The sequence below is a fragment of the Euprymna scolopes genome, chromosome 1 (assembly GCF_053919585.1).
Source record: "Euprymna scolopes isolate OS-2025 chromosome 1, ASM5391958v1, whole genome shotgun sequence".
Lineage (NCBI taxonomy): Eukaryota > Metazoa > Mollusca > Cephalopoda > Sepiida > Sepiolidae > Euprymna > Euprymna scolopes.
In genome coordinates, this window is record NC_136482.1 from 161,690,894 (window position 1) to 161,705,893 (window position 15,000).

The window sequence follows — 15,000 nt, forward strand, 5'->3', positions numbered from 1 at the left end:
CTCTTGTCATAAGAGGGTCATTCCAAGAGTTAAAGCATCCGATTTATTCCTTAATTATTATTTTTTTTTACCATTTTCTCTTATTCCTTCATTTTCATTTCATATCTAAATATCATTAGTCCAGTTTTTATCTATATTTGCATTTTTTTGAATTATAATTCTGTCCCTTATCCCCTTCTGATGAGAAGTATTTAACTTCGAAATGTCATGGCCTAAAGAAGTTTCTTTTTTTGTTTTCTTAATTTTTCCGTTTTACTTTCACCTATTGTTTTGGTGCTATAATACACTTATTCCAGTAAAATTTTCAGATTCCATATATTCGATAGTTTCCTTTTCTCTGTACTTAACAAATGATAGAAATATATTCAACAGAATTCAAGTAATGCACTATGCACAGCTATATAAATGAAAACAAAAATCATTTCCTTTGTGCAGTTTAACATTCGAAACACATTCTCTGTTTCCTTTTTCCCTTCGTTTTTTTGGGGGGGGGGTTGGAGGGGGTACTTAATTTTGGTATTTGTTCAGTATAATAATTCCAAACAAGTTCTGTGTTTAAATTTTATGAGTTTCGTAATTTTTTGCGGGGGTATTAGTGGAAAATTAAACAGAATTTGTTTGCGATGTTAAACTGTCCAAACTAATAGTGAAATACCCCCCCCGAAAAACATTAAGATATGTCTCTTTTTAGAATGCTACACTGCACAAGTGCTATTATTCTCCCAAGGAAAATGCACAATTTTCTGAGATGTGAACACAAAAAAAAAAAAAAAAAAAAAAAACTTTCATCGAACATGAAAACCGTGAATTTCAAAACGAGGCGTCCTTCCCAACAAGAACACGCCGCCATCTTGATTACAATCCGCTTATAATAACTTAATTAATATTAAATAAAGAGCATTAAAAACTACATATAAAAAACACAAATATAAGCCAGGTAGGTATAAAAGTAACTTTTATTGGCTTCGATAATATCGATTTATTTTATATTTATTATTTAGTGTGAACGCTTGTTGGGTTTTCTGTTAAATCCCTTAGTTTTTATTATACTAGCATTTCAGCTCGGCGTTGCCCGGGTGTTTGGAGGTGTATGTTTAGCAAAAAAAAAAAAAAAGGAAAAAAGGAAAAAAGGAAAAGGTCAATTTTTTTAACGTTGATCCCTACTATGACCCCTTAACATTTATTGTTTTGGGCTCAAATCAAGTTATTAGTTAGATCCATGTCCAAGGAACCTATATCTAAAATTTCAATTTTTTATAACCAAAATTGGCGGAGGAGTTTAGTAGAGCTCTCAAAGGTCAGATCGTTGAACTTTGACCTCTTAACAGCCATATTTCTGCCCGAAAACCGATTACAAAGATTTTCCCAAATCTCAGTAACCTGTATATCAAATTTTGAGTCTGTAGACTGATAATTGACAGAGTTATTGTGTAGGGAAATGTACATAGAAGCACAGACACAGAGAGACAGGCACGTTAACTTTTATAGATATACTAGCATGGGTGCCAGGCGTTGCCCGGGTATTTGGAGGTGTATGTTGAGCAGAAAAAAAAAGCGGTCAATTTTTTAAAACTTTGACCCGTATTATGATCCCTTAATATTTATTGTTTTGGGCTCAAATCAAGTTATTAAGCTAGATCTATGACCAAGAAACCTATATCTAAAATTACAAGTGTGTAAACCTAAAATTGTCGGAGGAGTTTGGTAGAGTACTCAAAGGTCAAATCGTTGAACTTTGACCCCTTAACAGCGAAATCTCTGGCTGAAAAACAATCACATCGATTTTCCCAAATTTCAGTACCCTTGCCTGCGCGTTAATTCTTTTTTTTTTTTAACAGGAGGTGGGCACTGGGTTTGAGCTTTACTTCTGGTCTGAAATGGAACACGTACATCAAATCTGTTGCCAGGGACGCTGGGAAAATGGAGGGATCCTTCTACCGCTCTAGAAGATATCTCACGACTGATGCAATTCTCTATCTGTATAAAAGCCAAGTACGTCCAAGGATGGATAAGTGGTGACCCCCATGGGGAAAAAATGTGAAACACAGTTTAAATGTTTAGTGCGTAAAAATGTTGTCCATATCTACTTGTCGGTTTCTATGTTCAACTTCCGCTGTAGTCGTCACTCTGTTCGCAACTGAAATCAATGGTCTCTCATTTTCTAAAAATGCATCGAGGTTAGATTACATTTTAAGGGTTGTATTTGCGCATCTCTCTTCAAGTGTTCCTTCTTTTCTTTCGCTTTTGCTGAGATATTCTCGGAGAGTGACGAAAAAAGACGAATTAGTAAAAACAAAATTTGAAAAAAAAAAAAAAAGATTTCGCAGTGAGGCCATGTAACACGTGTTTCAGGTAAAGTGATGTGTATAATTAGCGGGCCGGCGAGTAGTTTTCGAAAGTGGCGAGGTAGAGATTGAAAAGATATGGTTGAAATTATAAGCGTCAGAGTAAGAGGAATCTTTTTTTTTTTTTTCAAACATTCTTTTCTCACCTCGTTTATTGGAGAGCTTCAATGTTTTAGCTGAGCAAGTTTCGATTGCCCTTTTTTTAGACCCCACGAGAATTTTCAAAACTGTTCATTTATTATTCATAAAAGATGTCTTGATATGCCGAATGTACCAGGAATGTCACGTATCTTAGGCAAGGGGACGAAACGGCTTGCTAGCTGAATACAACAACAACAAAAAAAGGGAGACGAAGTTTTATTATATTTTTACTCCCTTTGGCAAGGTGCTTGACGTTTCTTTTTTTTTTTTTTTTTTTTTTTTTGCTAGTTCTGATCTCAAAGATAGTTTAAAGAATTTTGGAGATTCCTATAGTTTTTTAACAACCCCCAGCCTTCACTCTCTCTCTTTTTCTCTCTTTCGCTCTCTCTCTCTCTCTCTCTCTGTGTCTCTCTCTTTCTCTCTCTCTCATACACGTACGCTTTGTCTACTTATCTCTGTCTGCGTATCTTCAGCTGTTCTTCCATTTGACCTCTCAATCTACCTCCTTATTTTCATATCTCCCTATTTATATTATACCCTCCTTTGCCCCCTCCGTCCCTTCCTCTCATTTTATTTCCAATACTCCTCCTCACTCTCCCCTCCTCCCCCTCTATCTCTCTCTCTCTCTTAAATCTACTCTTTAAATGTTATAACTTCTACCTTCCCCCTTCTCTTAATACGAGGAGCTTTCAATAAGTTTCCAGACTTTTTTGTACAAGCATTTAACATTGTCATAGACTCTTGAAAATTCAGTACGTTATTATTATACCTGCTAAGAGATGACTGACCAATTTTGATGACTTCAGATTCAAATGAACAGCTACAGCAGGAATTAGAATACATCCTAGTAAAACCTGATTGTCACAGCTGGTGAATTTTTAAAATGCAATCTGGACGTAAGGACACTTTAGAGGGATTATATGCAATAAAATTCTGTTTTAAACTTTAAAAAAATATCACAGAAACGTGTGAAGTGCGTGAGACTGCTTTTGGACTATCTTGCATGAATCGAACATCAGTCTTTGAGTAACATAAGAGATTCAAGGAAAGTTTGTGAGTGATGCTGAGAGCTGTGGGAGGAATACGAAAGTCAGAAAATCACAGTTGATTCATGATTTTATGGATAAGGACTGTCGTATGTCTACAGAGACAATAAGTGCATAGTTTGGTGTCAGCATGGAAACTATACACACAATTATTCGAGAGGAACTAAAGATGCGGAAGATTTGCGGAATGTACCAGTTCACAACTCCATCTTTGTCACAAGCTATTTGATCAAGATGGGCATCAAGAGAGTTTGTCACCCTCCTCATAGTCCAGACATTGCTACTTGTGAAATTTGGTTACTCCTTAAGCTCAAGAAAAATCTGTCGTAATAAGACTATTGAGGAGATAAAGACGCCGTGACGCCGTGACGAGGGTCATTAACAGGCTTACACAAGATGACTTTGATGGGGCCTTCTAGAGGTTGTTGGAACGGGACAATAAGTGCATTGCAGCCAGAGGAGATTACTCCGTAGGGAAATAGAGTTTCATGTGTGAACTATCAATACGAAAACAATCTGGAAACTTATAGAAGGAACCCCGTATCCCTCTCTCTCTCTCTCTCTCTCTCTTTCTCTCTCTCTCTCGCTCTTTCTCTCTCTCTCTCTTCCTTCCTTAATTATATCTTATGATTATAGTCGGGAGTCTAGTGGTTAACGACACAGACTGACGATCTGGGTGTTCAAAGATCGAATCCAGTTCTTTCCACAAAAAATCACTTTCACTTAGGATGTTGGCAACCTCCACATGATCTCTCCCGCAATTACTGATGTCTTTATAGAAATAATTCTTTTTTTATTCAAATTTCACCCCAAACAAGGCAGGTGTCACTTTGAAGTAGGGGGCTACTATCGGGGACATAATTTGCGGAGGCATTATGAAGGGAGATGAGTAGAAAGATATTTGTTCACATTACACTTGAACTTATGCATATCAGTACAGTTCGGAAAGTAGTATCCCGGAAGGGAGTTCCAAAGACTTGCAGTTCTGGGGAAGAAAATATTGGAGTAAAAGGCTTTCTTACACCTAGGGATCACTACTGTAAAGGGGTGGGACTTAGTTGCTTGTCGGGTTTGTCGGGAGTAGTTACGTCGAGGAGGTACAAGTGCTTGCAGTTTGTCAGAGTATTCACCATTAAAGTATTTGTAGAACAGGCAGAGGGATTCAACATTTCGACGATGGGACAGAGGCTGAAGCCTAGATGACAGTTCTGGACCTAGAAGGTTGGCGACTCTCTTTTGAACTCTGTGCACGAGTGAGAGACAAGCAGCAGATGCACCAGCCGAAATGTGACAACAGCACTCCATACATGGGCGAATGGTGGCCTTATAGAGGTACCGGATACTTTCAGGCGTAAGTAATTTTCTGGCATGGCAGAGAGAGCCCACCTTCTTTGCAGCAGCCTTGGCAATGCTCTCAATGTATATATTCCAGTTCATGTTCCACTGTAAAAGTTAGGCCGAGGAGTTTAAAGGAAGTATTTTCAGGCAGGGTATTCTTGGCCATTGCTATTGGTGGTAGAGAAGGTTTCTTAGTCTTGGCAGCATTGAATGTGACCATACATTTTTGTCTCCATTCCCTTACAGATTGGATGTCATCCTCTAGTGTTTCTGCCATTTCCTTAGATATACCCATCTCCGAAATAATTTTATCAAGGAGGTCATTTATGAATATCAGGAATGATAAAAGTCCAAGGATAGACCCCTGGGGTACTCCCGCATTTACATCATATTGTTTGGATGTACGACCGTCGAGGACAACTTGGATTTTTCTCTTACTTAAGAAGGATTTAATTACATTATGAATTCTTCCAGTGATTCCATATGATCTAATTTTCCTTACAAGACCATCGTGCCATACCATGTCAAAAGCCTTAGATATATCAAGGGCTACCGCTCTACCTTCCCCTGTTTTGTTCAATGAACGGTATATACGTTCAGAAACTACAGTTAAGATATCTGCTGTTGAACGGGCTTGCCTGAATCCATATTGTTTGTCGGTCAGGAGTTTAGCAGCTGTTAGGTGTTGGACTAGGGCTTGATTAACTAAGAACTCAAATATTTTGGCGAAAAGGGGGAGGAGGCTAATGGGGCGATAATTTAGTGAGTCAGTTCTTTCACCAGAATTCTTGAAGACTGGTACCACAGAAGCGGTTTTCCAGCAGTCGAGAAAGTAAGAAAAAGCTCGGATTCATATGATATGATGAGAATGACTTTCGTCTCAAAAAATCTTGTGGCTAGCATATTTAGTTAAAACTACATTTCTGTGATGCATATAAACCATTTGAACATTAAACAGCTAGTTCACATTGTCCTATATGAAGGCGCTGAATGTCATAGTTCGGTAAGCACCATCGCGGCAAAATATCAAGTTAGTATATCATTTTATTCCCCTATAGCCTACTCTAACACGTATAAGAGTAGTTATGGTCGAATTCAGACCAGAAAATTGGTAGAAATTGACTAATGCACAGTATATCCACCAAACTAAATTTTAACAGCATTTTTTCTCCGTTTTTTTTTGGGGGGGGGCGTTTACCGAGTTATGACATTCAGCGTCTCATATGATACAAGACACATCCGTTAACAGATCTGCGCATTACATCTCAATTTTGGTAACTTTCTTTTTATAAAAGCTATTTTATTTGCTAAGTTGATATGTCATATCCATGGCATTATATTTTTATACGGCATAATCGCGTTGACTCATCGGTTCTCATCAGATCACTGAAGTTAAGCAACGTGGAATCTGGTTAGCACTGTATGAGTGTTGTATGAGCTCTCCGCTTATCTCAGCATTTGTTTCCAGTCGTCCTGTACACACTTCACTGGCCACTGGTATAAAACAATGTCGACTAAGGAGAGGTGGGTTTTTTTGGGGTTATTTTACAGGGGAGGTTCACGACTTATCAAGGCCCGGAGGCCACTCAGGGGTAAGGGTTATTGCGTGTACAGTAATCAATGAGATAGTATCGTAGTAATAATTAGTATTGGAGATTTGATAAGGTGTCATTACTTAAGGGGGCGGTTCATCAGGAATTTGTTTGTGTTGGACTTGAAGACATCGAACTTGAATTCGGGGGGGGGGGGCAAGCGGCAGAGAGTTCCACAACCGTGTAGTTCTAAGAAAGAAGCTTTGTTTATAGAATCCACGTTTTGATTTAGGCATAGATAAAGAGTGGGGAAAATTATTGACAGTGGTTTCAGCTAGTCGGGTGTTTCTTATGAAAGATTGACGAGGGGGGACCAGACATTGGAGCTCAGACGAGCACTTGCCATGGAAATAACGATAAAACAGAGACAGGCTCGCAACGTCTTTTCTGTGGTAGAGAGGCTGCAGGGAAGAGAAAAGGGCATCGCCCACCAAGCCACGAAGTCTATTTTGTACTCTGTCAAGGCAGGATAGGCTGTTTTTAGCAGCTCCTGTTCAGATGTGGCAGCAGTACTCCATCCTTGGACGCACTTGGCTTTTATAGAGATAGAGAATTGCATCAGTCGTGAGATATCTTCTGGAGCGGTAGAAGGATCGCACCATTTTCCCAGCGACCTTGGCCACAGACTTTATGTATGTGTTCCATTTCAGATCAGGAGTAAAGGTCAAACCCAGAAGCTTATCAAAACATGGTTCCTCCCCTAGACGAGAGCTATTCATTTCAATCGATGCCAGATGGGGATCAGAGCGTTTATGATGTAATGATAGGAGCTTGGTCTTAGATGCATTAAAGGTAACCAGCCACCTCTTCCCCTACTGAACCACGCGCTCAAGATCTGAGGAGAAAGAATCAGAACTTTGTCATTTATGGCCTTTGATGTGTTGCCATAGATAATCGTGTCATCAGCATAGATGTCAACGAATGATTTTATTATGTTATTTAGGAGATCATTGATGTAGATCAGGAAGAGAGTTGGGTCCAGGATGGACCCCTGGCGCACTCCAGCATTAATACCGTGGGCCTCTGATTTCTGCCCATCAACCACTACTCTTTTGAGCCTATCAGAGAGTAATGATTTAATGATAAAGAAAATATTTTCAGTTATACCGTAGCTGGAAATCTTGTAAAGTAGGCCTTTATGCCATACCTTATCGAAGGCCTTTGATATATCAAGAGCAATTGCCAAAGAAAGGAAGCCTTTGTCGACAAATTCGCTAATTCTATGTGATATAACTGTTAGCACGTCTGCTGTAGATCTAGTAGAACGGAAACCATATTGCGTGTCACTGCTGAGGTGGTTACTACTTCTCTATTTAATATGGATTCCAGCAACTTACTCATGACACACAGGAGACTTATTGGCCTGTATTGAGAGGAGATGACTTATCACCTGAGTTCTTAAATACAGGGCATACTGATGAGGTTTTCCAGGGTGTTGGGAAGCACTTCTTCTTAAGGCAACGCTTAAACAGTTTGGTAAGTATGGGGGCAAGTTCTGGTTGTAGCTTTTTTAACACTATAATTGGAATACCGTCAGGCTCAGTTGCTTTACTGGAGTTCTTGATTAGCTTGGCGACCTCATGCACAGATATTTGTATGTTACCTAGCGGGTTGTGTGTTGTAGGAGGAAATACGGGGAGTTGATGGCCTTCGTCTCATGGGTTGAATTTGCTGCAAAGTTATTGGCAAATACTTGGCCTTGTCGGATGCTGACGAGATGACCTCTGGACCATTGATAATGGTTGGGATAGAACGAACGCTTCTGTTCAGGATCCCATTTGCTATTTGCCAGAACTGGTGGCAACCAAGCCACTGCTCAGCTACTTTGGATTTAACGGATTGAGCATATAGCTCTCTTGCATTTTTATTACTCTTTTACAGTGGTTGCTGGCGGTCCTGAAAGCAGCTTAAGTCTTAGTGCATCTATTACGTTGGTAGCTATGGAAAAAGTGATTTCTGTGTGCGATGGGCAGCAGCGCATTCAGGGGAGAACCATGGCTGGCTGTTAGGTTTTTGTTGGAATTTTTTGGATGGTATGAATTGGTCTACGCCTACAAGTAACTATTCGGTCAGTTCTGATACTATAGAGGACACATCCTTTTTAAACATAGAATGGAGAGGTAAATCAGATATGAATGTATGGAAGCTATTCCAGTCAGCCATAGAGTATCGGAATACAGTACGGTGGAGAAGTACGTCTGTAGACTTATTATATTTCATTTTTATCCTAACTGATACAACGGACTGGTCGGAGGATCCCAGAGGAGATAGAACGGCACTTGAGCATAGCTCAGGGGAAGTGGATAGAAAAAGGTCTAGAAGGCTTGCGTACTGACCGGTAGTATCGGGCACACGGGTGGGTTCGCGAACAATCTGAGTGAGATCATAGGCAATGGCAAAATCATGACAGCACCTCCCCTCATCATCTGTCTTATTTGAGTGGGTCAGCCATTCCACATTGTGGACATTGAAGTCACACCAAATGTGAATGTTAGTCGCGGGATGAGCAGACAGGATGTGGTCAACTTTCTCCGATATACTCTTGAAGATAGTAACTCCGCTGTTGTGGGGGCGATAGAATGCAAATATAAATGCGGTGGTGTAAGCAAGTGCAACCCGGAAGCACATATAAGGTAAATTAGGGTCTTCTCTGGAGATATCCCTGCCACACGGGAAGCCATCTTTAATGTAGGTACGTATTCCATGCCCATCAACGATTTTCACTTTTTTAAAATCTGAAATATAAAATGTTAAACCGGAATAAAATCTAATATATAAACAGCTATATGTCTGTCTGTCTCTATATTTTCAAACTCTATCTCCTCCAAAACTAAAATCACAGAGCGTCGCTAGGGGCCTCGAATGATTTATTATAAATTTTAAATTTTATAATTGGTTTATATATGTGTCACGTTGGTACAGTGGTAACATCACCAGCTTTGAATTCTTCGGTTTCGATGCTAGCTGATGGCATTTAAATACTTTTTTAACTTTTGAAATCACGACTCTATAATAATTAAATTAAATATCATATTTAAGCGTATTTTATGCCCGAGTAAAGCCGGGCGCCCCCCTTTGCGCTAGTAAAGACATATTTTAAAAAATTAATTATTAAGTGGAACATGAGCGGATGTTCTTAAAAGTTGTTCAGTTAATCTGCCCACTTCTTACTTAAGCGTAACACACCAGCGAAAATGCTATTTCAAATTTCAGTGTAATACACTAACGCAACTACTAAATCAGGCTTAAGCGTGACAGACCAACGAGACTTCTTTATTAAACTTAAGCAAAACATTAATCCTGCTAGTAGGGCCTGTGGAAATTTCTGTCTACGAGAAATATATTTAACTAGCAGTATCCGCAAAGCGGCGTTGCCCGGTGGAAGTGTACTCCCTCTCGAAAAAAATTATGGTTAGGTTCTTGTCGTTGTTGTTGTTGTTGTTGCTGCTGCTGCTGCTGCTCCCCAACTCCTAACCTCCTCATTTTACGAACGGCTCCTCATGGTTAGAACGGCTATTGGAATGTCAAGAACGGATGGAGAGAGATGCTGTAGTAAGAGTATTGAGCAACTACCGGCCTTAAAAAAAATCTAAGAATAGCCGCGAGGGGAAAAAGAAATAAATAAAGCCAGTAGGCAGGCCCCCTCCCACCAAAACATCTATTTAACTATTGAAGCTGTGGTAATGTTGACTGGTTACTTACCGGCTCTACGACTAAAATAGCTTGTCTCAAATTTTATAATGAAGCAGAAATTTATTTACGAACGAAAACATGGAAACCTATTCTAAGGAAATGAAACGAAACTTCTTTCGTGTATTTATCATTTATTATTGTTTTTATTAATGACTGCACTACTTGGTTTCAATTATTTCACATGTCACCGTATAAAATAAATAAAGCCTAAATATAAAATAAGAAAGCCAAAACCCCTAAAAAACCGTAAAAAGAAACACCTCAAAAACAAATGAAGGTTTTTCGTTTCATTTCGATATAACCCACAAATCATGTAAAAAGAAGAAAAAACAAGTAAAAAAAATAAATGTGTATGAATTCGATAATAACTGATAAAAATGGGAGAAAAACAGGCAATGCTATGCGTACTTATCGAAAGGCGTAACCCTGTTCAAATGTTAAAACTTGAAGAAAAAAGCACAATCCAATGGTTGGGTGCGAACTTGTACTACGTAGATTTCAATGCGGGCGCGCTATTCACTGCGCCACAAGTACGGTTTAAAATAACGGTTTGTTATTTTATATTCAACGTAAGTAACGCGACGCGTTACTAAAACCAGGTCAATCCGTTACAATGTTTCTCCTCCTCTCTCTCTGTCTCTGTTTCTCTATCTGCCGATACAATGATTTAATCTCTCTCCCCCACTCTCTCTCTGTTTCTCTCTCTCTCTGCCGATACGATGATTTAATCTGTCTGTCTGTCTGTCTGTCTGTATGTCTCTCCCAATTGTTAACAAAGGCAGTAAACAAACTCAGTTCGTGTATTTAAAAAAAGGGGGGGGGAAATATAATATAACGGAAAGTATAAAAATGAAAATAAACCCAGAAAAACAAAGAAAACAAAACCAACTGTTGGATGACGATAGTTGGCGAGAATGTAAATATATTTATGTATTAGTAATGGAGGAAAGGAAGTTGACGTAGTGTTCGTTAACTAAAGGGAATGTTTTCATTCCAATAATCCATGAATAGGGGAATGGCTAGTGTCAGCCAATCAGAATGTGAGAAGTATGTGTTGGGAGACGTTAGTATTTTTAGCATTTGAAGAACGGAGCGTAAATACAACGTTAAATTGTGAGTAGATCAATTACGTAGGAAGGGGTAAACATTTAAGCTCCCTGTGAGTATAAATACACGATGTAAGTTGGTGACAGTAGGAGTACTTGGCGGATAGGGGGAAAATGGGCACTACTTCCTCTGTATGGTTATGACATTGATGATGATGATGATGATGATGATGTCGCTCCTAGGATTAAATATAATGTGTTAATAATACGAATTAATGTGTTTATAATGTCGTTCTATAGTTAAATAAGGTAATGGCTAATAGTGTAAACATAATAAATTTGCACGTGTCATCTGGTATATTGATCTAGAGGGTAAAACTGCGCCTCTTTTATTATATATAGGGATCAACAAATATGTTTTGATAAACTGATATTTTTCTGGATAGCTAAAATTTAGTTTTTATTTTACAGAAAATTCAATAACACGAAGCAAATATGAGTTTATTAGTGTCCATCCTATTTTAACTGATCCAAACGAGATAAATTAATAAGTACTTATAAATACCCGGAAAGTAATATTGTGCTACACAGTTCAAGAGAAATAATAAAATTACATTGTCAGAGACGATCTTTAATTTACTCCTTCAGTCCGGCACATCTTGTCACACACTGTTCTTTTCCCCTGTTTATTTCGGATGTTCCCTTTTACGTAACGTTTTCCTGAGTTCTTTCCTCGTTGAACAACAGCTGCACGTAAAATTAGTTTAAATTCATTTCTCACACCATTAAAACAATAGTCATATATTATTAAGCAAACAGACTCCTTTAGTCTTGGACAGACTATGGATACCCACGAAGGGTTGCTTGCACGTGAAATTTTTGTGGCAGGAGGTGCGCAATCTCCAACCACACCTCTCCTGAGACGACATTGTTAAATACCAGTGGCAATATATATATTATTATTACTATGATATTCGAAAACGAGGCTACGTCAAAGCGAGGTCATTCTCATATTATTGTGTAGGGTTGCCAGATTGACCTTTGTAAAGCCAAATTTCGCGAATTTGAGCTTTTTAAAAAAATTTGTATTTCGCTATTTTCAAAGCGGACTAAGGGAGGAACTACCAGAAGAGTATATAGATAGATGATCAATTTTAATCATTTTAAAATGTCTTAGAAATTACTTGTAACAGATTAAATCAAATTTACATTCTTTACCGAGTACTTCTCCATTTTAAATTGCTTTTCTCCTGCTTAAAATACAAGTTTTCTCGAATAAGGCAAAACGCAATCCTATAAGCAATGAATGCACAGAAATAGCGGCTGTTATGTAGTAGGTCGGACTCAAGAAAGTATTTGTTAGCCATCTATCCAACTTTGTATCTATTTATCTATAAATCTATCTATCTAACTGGCGAGATAAACTAGAGATGAGATATGAAGATGTTTTGATAAAAGTTGTCAAAACATTATCGGACAAGTTTCACCGGAAGCATATGATCAGCTGACGGAAGTACGTGTGGTTCACGGAGTTCTAGTTAACTGAGAAGAATAATTGAAGTTGGAAATTAGACTTAGAACAGAACGGTTGGATTTAACGGTTGTCCCCCCCCAATTTGGGAGGGAGATGGCGTGTCTCAATGGAGATTATTAAGACCACAAACAAAGAACTCACTTTCCATTTTCATCTGCGTCGACATCCTGGAAAGTGAAATGAATAATATAAAATACAATCATCGTTTATGGATTCAATACATATTCGTTCAAACAGGTTCCAGTTCCCCACCAAGAACAAATGAATTCCAGATGGGCCAAGATCAACGACGCAGTGAAATTAAGGTATGTCGGATACATGACACACATACACTAAGAAAATGCTAAGAACATACCTAGACGACCACGGCACATAAATAGACGGCAACAACATAACTTAGGGTTCAAATAGTGAAGAACCACTATAGACATTAGTAGTAATGACAAGTACACACATTCAGACGAACCTTCGTCACATACATATACAGTATGACCATTCAGTGTATATGCACACTCAACGTTTGATAACGTGACTACGTAACAGCGGCCGTGATTCAATTACCAAAAAATTAAGACAATTATTGCAGAACAACATTTATAACATTACATTCTGTTTGTTCAAGTATTCTCTTCCAATCGCGTATTCATTCGTGCGCTCTTTCTTTCAACGCGCTTATAAATCATCCATGTAGCTGCTTCATCTATTTTATAAGTATTTTTTAGCTCCTGACATCAAGAAGTTTCATGCCTTGTCTGGAGTGATCCATCTCTCTCCCAAAAATCGACTGTAAATACATTTTTTTTAGAGGCGGTGAAATATAAATTGAAATAAATCACAGAAAATTTTTTATCATGCATTAATTTTTGACATTTATAATTTAAATACAGTTTCGGGCATATGACCCTTGCAGCTCGCGCGTATATGACGTAATAAGGTCTAATTTTCACAAACTCTAGGCATTAAATCTGGCTGTATTTCAATAATAAGACGTCGAATGTTGCCATCCAAGTCATCTATAATGTCTGGTTTATCAGCATAGATACGGGACTTAACATATTCCCCCCAAAAAATAAGCTAATGAAGTTAAATTATACGAAATAGGTGGCTAATTGGAACGTCCATTTCGTTAAATTATTCGTTCATCAAATATTCCTCTCCGTAAATCGATCAATATTTGCAAAGTTTGCAAACGCTGCTTGGTTTCCAGTCTCTTGATGATGAATTGCCAAATTAAGCTGAACTCAAAATAACCGATAGCTGCCAAATTTGCAATTAAAGAAAATAGAGTTGTCGGCGCTTCTATATTATACAAACGGGGGAAAAATATTGAATTTCCAGTGAAACGTAATTGTCATGTCACAACTATTAGATTATCCAAAAATTACGGAAAACGATAAGTTAGAAAAATAATTATTAATGAAAAACTGTTTTCGATAAAGTTTATATGGGTAATAAATTTTGTTCGGCATTTTTAATTACGTCTGTGACGGGACGTGAGCAAGAGAACGTAATTATCTCCCTTGTCAACTTTTTTCTTTTTCTTTTTTTTCTTTTTTAGTAAGCGCTCTTTCCAGCGATCTTGGCAACAGACTTGATGTACGTGTTCCATTTCAGATCAGGAGTAAAGGACAAACCCAGAAGCTTGTCAAAACACGGGGTCTCTCCCAGACGAGAGCCATCCATTTCAATTGATGCCAGATGGAGATCAGATCGTTGATGATGTAAAGATAGGAGTTTATTAACTTAAGTGGAACGGCTCATCAAGAACTTGTTTACGTTGGACTTGAAGTCAATCATTTCGTAGTCGGCTGGAAAGCAGGCAAATGTTGGTATCATTTGTTTCACTTGAAATTAAATATGTTTTTCGTTTATATTATATAAATGCGACGAATTGTCTATTTAAAGTTCGCCGCCTCAAAAGAAACACCCTTTATTTCCAGCTTCTATTCCACAGAACGCGGGAAAAATAATATTTGTTTTTCCAATTTTAAGTTTAACAACCTTGCCATGCATTAATCAACAAGTCTTTTAAAACAAAATAAATGCCGACAAAAAAGATATGTCTACTAAAGAGCGCAGTTCATAATGAATGCATTAACGACTACTTAATTATCCTTTGTTTGGGAAGCAGAAAAAAAAAAAAGCGACACAAAAAGAAAGTAACGAAGTCCTTAAAAAAATGATTGCTTTTTGACAGTCGAAAGGTGCCAGGAATTTCTAAAAGGACTTATCGTCAAGCAGAAGACAACGTTCAATTATTTCACA